At 38.7% G+C, this 8,361-nt stretch overlaps 1 pseudogene; it reads left to right on the plus strand.

The window, feature by feature from the left end:
* Positions 1 to 7,192: 7,192 nt before the first annotated feature.
* Positions 7,193 to 7,938, plus strand: LOC122747707 (annotated as a pseudogene).
* The last annotated feature ends 423 nt before the right edge of the window (positions 7,939 to 8,361 follow it).

Raw genomic sequence — 8,361 nt, forward strand, 5'->3', positions numbered from 1 at the left:
TCCCTACTCTTAGAGAGTTCACAGTCTAATAGGGAAAATGCCTCAAGATCACGCCACATGAGAATTGTTTGAAGGAACTGGGAATAGTTGGAGAGGATACATGATAGCTGCCTTTGAGTATATGAGGAACTCTCCGTGGAAAAGGACTTAGTTGCATGGTCTTAGTGGTCACAGGTAGAAATTCCAAAGAGAAAATTTTGAGCTTTGTATGGAAAAACTTCCTAATATTAGAATCACCCAAAGTAAAATGGGCTCCCTTCAAAGGTGGTGATGTCTGCTTACTGGAGGTCTTTGAACAAAGGATATATGGCCACAGGTGGGGTCATTCCTTGGATAGACTAAAAAGGGAATCCTTAAACTGTAATGTATTATATTAGTCCTACTAGATGGACTCTGACTTCCAATTCTGCAATTTTAGAATGTGGTAAATCTCCAGAAGTCTAGGATTTTTATTTTTAATTAGAATTGAATCAAGCCAAATGATGAAATTGGAAAAGATTCAGTTATCAGGCAAACAATTAGAGAAGCCCTGTTTTTGAACAAGGGGATTCATTCCCAATGCCCCTTAAATAATTCCAGATGAGTGGTTGTTTATTGTATGTACTGTTATCCCTTCCACATTGCAAGTTTCCCCAATGCACTTTCAATGTATCACAGGTCAGCAGAGGAAATTAAATGGAAATTTTGAAGGAGTTTTGTGGACAATACAGAAAAAGTTTAGAAACTTAAATGCATAAAATATATGTACAGAATTGTATAATATAAACACATTTTATTTTTTAATACCATAACAATTAAGACTTCTCTGGTATGAAGGGAGGGCCAAAAATTTTACATGGCTTTTTCAGCTCTCCCGGGCACCACAATGTGGAAGGGATAACTGTACTTAAAAATGTAGCTCTGGGCAGCTAGGTGGCACAGTGGATAAAGCACCAGCCCTGAAGTCAGGAGGACCCGAGTTCAAATCCGGCCTTGGACACTTGACACTTACTAAGCTGTGTGACCCTGGGCAAGTCACTTAACCCCCATTGCCCTACCAAAAAAGAAAATGTAGCTCTGGCTATAAGTGGCTAGAAAACTGGTTTACATCTTATTGTTACATAGATTTATTGGCTTTTAGAGCTGAAAAGAGACTAAAATATAATGTAATATAAACCCTCATTTTGCTGAAGCCCACAGAAGTGTGGTCATTTGCTTAAGGACAGATACGGGATAAGAATCCAGGTCTTTTAATACCCAATCCAATATTTTTCCAACTAAGACAGGCTATCTCTCCCTCTCTGACTCAGGGGTTTGACTAAAATCTCTCTTGTATTAATTATTTTTAAATGGTAAAGCTTTATTGTGATGATTCTACTGTCAAATGGGCCCTGAACTGATAGTGAAAACTTTGTGACATTTATTACAATTATAGGGTTTAGTGTTATATAAGACTAGTAAGAATAATTGGTCTGAATCAGCTGGCACTTTTTTCATCTTCTCATTTAATTAAAAATGTTTGTTAAAAAGAGATTTTGATTAGGATTCATATCTACTCAAAATTACAGTGTCTCAATGTAGACTATGCAGATTTCAAATCAGAGTTCAAATATGGAAATAAGGCATATTCAATGTATAATGTCACACTAAAGAAATCTGTCACAGATGAGTTAATTGTACTATTGATCAGAAAGTTAATTGCTTGCTTTTCAAACATGCATTAATTCGTTTGACCAGTTCATTTAATAAATTGTCTTTTCCATCACAGTAGAGGGTATCATAGGGTCCTAAAAGATTTCATGCACTTCAAAGTTATGAAACTTTTTTTCTTCTCATCAGGGATCAAGCTTAATAATGTCTACTAAACATACATTTATAATCAATTGATTAGTACTTATGATAATCAAAAGATGGTAAGATAGGTAGTTTATATTTTAATAGAATTGAATGGTAAAATATTCAAAATAGAAAGAATGTTGAAAAATTTAAAATTCTACTGACATTTGTGTGACAGAGGAGCATAATTATTTATAAGGTAGTTAATACAAAGACACTCTCAAGGTCTCTTTAAAGAACTTTGGAATCAATTGTGAGACATAGGAGAGACTGGCACAGGACTACCTAGCATGGCATGCCCACATCAAAGAAGATGCTGAGTTCTATGAGCAAAGAAGAACTGTAGTAGCTCCAAAGAAAATATGAGATGTGAAAATTTAGAGACATCTCCATTCCAAATGTCCCTATGGACTCTTTATGTCCAAGTCCTCTGAACTCATATGGATCTGATTGGTCACAGTTTAACACACTGTACCTTGACCCCAACATAGAGTTGTCATTTTGGTCCCCTTTGAGAATGAAGTACAACAACTAATATATCCATGATTCAATTCAGTTTTTGTACATACTATGTGCAAGGTAGTGTGCTAGGTTCTGGGAATATAAACAAAAATAATACTACTTATTCTTATAGAGCTTTTTATCCCTTACACTAACACTTTAAAGTAGGTGGTTACAAGTATTGTTATTTGCTTTATAAAGAAGTGCTGAGGCAGAAGTGCTGAGGTGAGAGGCCAGGTTATCTGGCTTCCTTCTATCACACATGGCCCCAGATTCAGTTCTTACCTGATGGGTTAGCTACTTTACCCCATTAGTTAGGCAATTTTGAAATGCATTAGCTCTTTCAAGTCAGTATCATTTATGAAATTGCTATGCGAGGGCACTAAAACGGTGACCAGCACCTCCCCAAAGTGCAGCCTTTCACCCAACCAATAAAAACACCATTACCACGAACACCACAGATTACTTGTCATTTTCTAAAAATTCTGTTCCTCCTTTATATATGACTCTTTATACACACACAATTGAATAATTTCCTGAAATAGAGGTAGCACAAGATTTTCTCAGGAAAGAAAATACATTCTATTCCAAATGTTATTTTGTTCCACTGCAACTGCAAGAGGTCACTGCCAATCAGGAGGCTCAATCTCTGTGCCTTCAAATGCTTCCCATATTATGATGTGTGAAATAGCCCACTCTGACAATTTCAGTACAATATTGGAGGTGGAAATGTCTCTTTTCCAGCTCTGAAAAGTAAAATAAAAACCCAACCCACAACACTGCTTTTTATTGCTTTAGAATCATTAACAATTCAAAATCTGAGTGAGAACTAGCCTAAAAATGTCTTACTTTATGTCAGTGGAGTCTATTAAGTAGGAACAAAATCATTTTGCAACCTTCAGCTGGAAGTATATTTGCAGGTAATTGTAAATACTATTCTCAGGTTTCCTAGAAAATAAGCAGAACAAAGGAAGAATATATAAAATGTAATTCTCAAGCTTCCTGATTATGGCAGAAATCTGAGTCAAAAGGGTTAGGCTAATGAGTCCATTTTTAGGTTCCCTAAGCAAGCCAAGAAGCTTTCACACGTGCGGTGATGTTCCTGGTGAGCTCAACCAAATATTCATTAACCTTAACCTTAGGTAATCAAGGAAAGAGTTGGTGAACTCTACAAAGGGATCAGACTCCTATGCATTCCGACCCTTTATTTCATTGTTTCACCTGCCCTACTTTTTCCTCTTCCTAACCCTTTTATAATACATTTAAAAGGAATTAACAAATTTGTGTTCAGACATTTATCTGGCCTTTGCCTGACTAAACATTCTGAAGACAGCTGAGTAAAAGTGATTGGGAAAAATTATTCAAGATAGCACAGAGAAAATAGAGATTCATAAAGACAAAAATGACCTGAAGAGATGCCATATATAAAATATTGCTTTATAACATAAACTGCCACTCAGTACTCACCCTAATATTGTTATAGCTGTTTTGTTTGTATCAACACTTGTGTTTTCAGGGGTTAATAACTCAGCCATAAAATTAAATTCTGGGGGAAACTAGGTGCCCCAGATCACAGATTAACAAGAGGAGCTTGTGTGGAACTTAAAAATGAAAATCTATTTAAGTATTTTTAGGTCATAGAAGAACATTTGAAACCAAAAGAATATAAAAAATGAATTATTCTTTACCCATTTTTATTGCCTTTAATTCTATATTTCTTTTCATTTTGACAGTTTTCTTCCATTTTTTCAGACCCCCCATCTTAAATGATATAAACATTTAATTGCAGTGATATATGTTAGCATTGGCAGGTTTTTCATGATCAAAGATAAGCTGTCACATGTGACACAGTTCTGATGTTTTCTTTGGTGAATATGGCCATGATACAAGTGAATCTCTAGATTGCTGGAGTTCCAGAAGTTTTTAAGTACAGCACTGCTTTATATTTGCTCCAAACTCCAAATTAGTGCTGGCAAAAAATACCAGACATGTACAGGAAATGAAAATCCACAATCTACCCACAGAATGGGTACCATATGGGTAGCAGGGTAACTCAGTATTTGGGGGGCAAAAACAGCTTCGATAATTATATCTTAGGGAATGCCAGAATGAAAATCAGTAGGCCATTCAGTACATAGTGTAGCTTAACATAAAGCATGATATTCCTGCTTTTCTATCTCCCTCCCAAACCCCCTACACAGTCATGTGCGAGCTAAATGTGTATCAGAGCCATTGACATGATCTTCTGCAGTAGTAACATGGGATGAATTGGCATTGGACCAGGGAGGGCAAGGTAGGTGAGGCTACTCTGGTTTAAAGTGGTTCATGTCATCAAAAAATCCCTTGGGTAGGTGTAGCAAAAAGCATTTAAGGTACCTTCAAAATCACACAGCTTCTTGAAGGTCCTCTTTAATGACAATGTCTGACATCAAGAAAGAACCCTGAATTTAGTGTGAGAAAAATCGAGTTCTGATTGGGACCTATTATCTATTCTATATCAGGGATCTATTACCAGTGTGGTAAACATCATTTCATCTCTTCATCTTCAAAATGAAGGGGCTTGGGGGCAGCTAGGTGGCACAGTGGATAAAGCACCAGCCCTGGATTCAGGAGGACCTGAGTTCAAATCTGACCTCAGACAGGTGACACTTATTAGCTGTGTGACCCTGGGCAAATCACTTAATCCTCATTGCCCTGCCCCACCCCCCAAAAAAAGGAAGGGGCTTGGACTAGATGGCAAAAAGTCAACAAATATGGCTTGCATTTGCTCCACTGCTTGTTTGTGTACAGTCTGCTGCTAAGAACAGTTTTTACATTGTATTTGAAAATGTAAAAATAAATTCTTAGCTCACCAGTATGTGCATAACCAGGCAGTGGCTGAATTTGGCCCTCCAGCTGTATGTAGTCTGCCTATCCTTTACTCATGGCTAAGGTCCCTTCCAATTCTAAATTTTATGAGGCAGCGGTATAATGGAAAGAACATTGGACTAGGACTAAGAAGACTTGGATTTTAAACCTGTTTGCCTCTGTCACTAGTTGTATAATTATGGACTAGACACAAATTCTCTGAACCTCAGTTTCTTCATCTGTAAAAATAGGGGCAACAATACTTGTACTACCTAACAGTGTTGGTGAGGGGGAAAGTGCTTTGTTATTAGGAACACCTGGTTTCAAGTCCTTCCTCTGATGCATGCTGGTTTGTGTGTCCCTCAGCAAGTCACTTATCAAAATCACAAATCCAGTCCAAAAATCAAAACCAAACCCCAAACTGTAAAGCACTATGTAAATGTATTGTGGTACAGTAGAAGAAGGTGCTAACTTTGGAGTCATAGAACCTTGGTTCAGATCATGTCTATGTCACATATTGCCTGTGTGAACTTGGACAGATCATGTAAACTCTCTGTGCCTCAGTTTCTTTATTAGGAAAATGAAGTTGTTAGATTAGGTGACTTCTAGGATGCCTTTCAACTCTAAGTCTATGATTCTGTGATTCCAAACTGTCTCATGACCCAAAGATAATGGACCAAAACAGACTTAGGATCTTAAGAAAACAGAAGCCTTAGAAAAAATGATATGGTGGCAATTTCTATGTGTATCATACCAACAAGCAAAAAAAAGGGAGATTATCTTATCTTCCCTAATAGAATGAAAACTCTTTGAGGCCAGGTGGGGCTCATTTTTGTTTGTTTGTTTGTTTGGTTTGTTTTGTTTTGTTTTGGGGGGGGTGGGTCTTAGTGGCCTCAGCAGCTAGCATGATGCTTGGAACATTGTAGATGCTTAATAAAAAAAAATGTTGAGTGAGTGATCTAAAGACACCAATACAGATATGGTTTTAGGAAATTCAAATTTACATCAGCATTTCTATACATGGCCAACAAAGTTCAGCAGCAAGAGATAGAAAGAGAAATTCCATTTAAAATAACTGTAGACAATATAAAATATTTGGGAGTCTACCTGCCAAGAAAAACACAGGAACTATATGAACACGATTACAAAACACTTTTCATGCAAATAAAATCATATCTAAATAACTGGAAAAATATCAATTACTCATGGATAGGCTGAGCTAATATAATAAAAATGACAATTCTACCTAAAATAATTTAGCTATTCAGTGCCATGGCAATGAGAGTACCTAAAATTATTTTATAGAGCTAGAAAAAATAACAACAAAATCCATCTGAAAGAACAAAAGGTCAAGAATATCAAAGGAACTAATGAAAATAATGCACAGGAAGGTGGGCTAGACCTACCAAATCTAAAACTATACCATAAATCGGCAGTCATCAAAACAAAATTGGTACTGGCTAAGAAACAGAGTGGTAGATCAATGGAATAGGTTAGACATAGGAAACAGTAGTAAATAACTATAGTGATATACTGTTTGTTAAACCCAAAGACTCCAACTTCTGGGATAAGAATTCAATATTTGACAAAAACTGCTGGGAAAACTGAAAAATAGTATGGCAGAAACTAGGCAGACCAACATCTTACACGGTATATCAAAATAAGGTAAAAATGGGTACATGATTTAGACATAAAGGGTGATATCATAGGCAAATTAGGAGGGGAAGGAATAGTTTACCCCTCAGATCTATGGAGTGGAGAATTTATGACCAATCAAGAGATTGAGAATATTATGAAATGCAAAATGGATAATTTTGATTGCATTAAATTAAATGGGTTTTGTACAAATAGAAGCAATGCAACCAAAATTAGAAGGAAAGCAGAAAGCTAAGAAACAATTTACACAGCCATTGTTTCTGAGAAAGATCTCATTTATTTTGAAAAAAAGGAACTAAATCAAATTTATAAGAATGCAAGTCAAATTCCCCAATTGAGAAATGGTCAAAGGATACGAACAGGCAGTTTTCATATGAAGAAACCAAGACCTCGTCGCCCGGCTCTGGTTCTTGCTTCAACAGTGTTTAGACGAAGCAGACCCCGGGCGCTAGATCTTCGCACTGCCGCCCGCCACCCCCTGGGACCACCGACCCCTGCTTTCGAGACCATCTGCCACTGGGGCCATCCGCCCTTGGCTCCCGAGACCAAACAGCTCCGGGACTGTCCGCCTTCTCCCTTTGCCGTCAGTTCCATGAGCTCCACCTCCCAGATCCACCAAAACTTTGGGGCCTGAGGCCGCGTTCAACTGCCTGGCCGACCTCTACCTGCAGGCCTCCTATTCCTACCTGTCCCTGGGTTTCTATTTCGCCCGGGACGACGTCGCTCCGCTGAGGGTGTCACATTTTTTCCGTGACCTGGCGAAGGACAAACGCGAGGGCACCAAGAGCCTTATGCGGCTCCAGAACCAACGTGGGGGCTGGGTCCTGCTCCAGGCTGTGCAGAAACCTGCCCAAGACGAGTGGGGCCGCAGCTTTGATGCCATGGAGGCTGCCCTGAGCCTGGAGAAGGACCTGAAGCAGGCCCTCCTGAAGCTGAGCGCCCTGGGCTCCAGGGGGATCCACACCTCTGCGACTTCCTGGAGAGCCATTACCTGGGCGAGGAGGTAAAGTGCTGAAGCGCCTGGGCGACCACCTGACCATCCTGTGCCACGTGCAGGCCCATAACTAGTCTGGGTTGAGAGAATACCTGTTGGAGAGGCTGAGCCTGAAACAGGACTAGGTCGAGGAGTAGTAGTCCCACTCGAAGGCCAACGGGGCCCACCATAAACAATAAAGCCGGCTCACTGTTCACCGCCCCGACCCCCGCAAAAAAAGAAGAAATCAAGGCTATCTATTGCCATATGAAAAAAAATGGTCTAAATTACTATTGATATAGAAATGCAAATTAATACAACTCTAAGGTACCACCACACACATTTCATATTAGCTCATATGACAAAAAAGAAAAATAATAAATGTTGAAGCTGGAAAAATTGGAACACTAGTGCAATGTTGGTGAAGTTGTGAACTGATCCAGCCATTCTGGAAAGCAATTTGGGACTATGCCCAGAGGGCTATGGAGTTGTGCATACCCTTTGATCTAGTAATACCACTACTAGGTCTGTATCCCAAAGAGATCATGAAAAAGGGAAAAGTACCTACA

Source organism: Dromiciops gliroides, chromosome 3 (assembly GCF_019393635.1).
Source record: "Dromiciops gliroides isolate mDroGli1 chromosome 3, mDroGli1.pri, whole genome shotgun sequence".
NCBI lineage: Eukaryota > Metazoa > Chordata > Mammalia > Microbiotheria > Microbiotheriidae > Dromiciops > Dromiciops gliroides.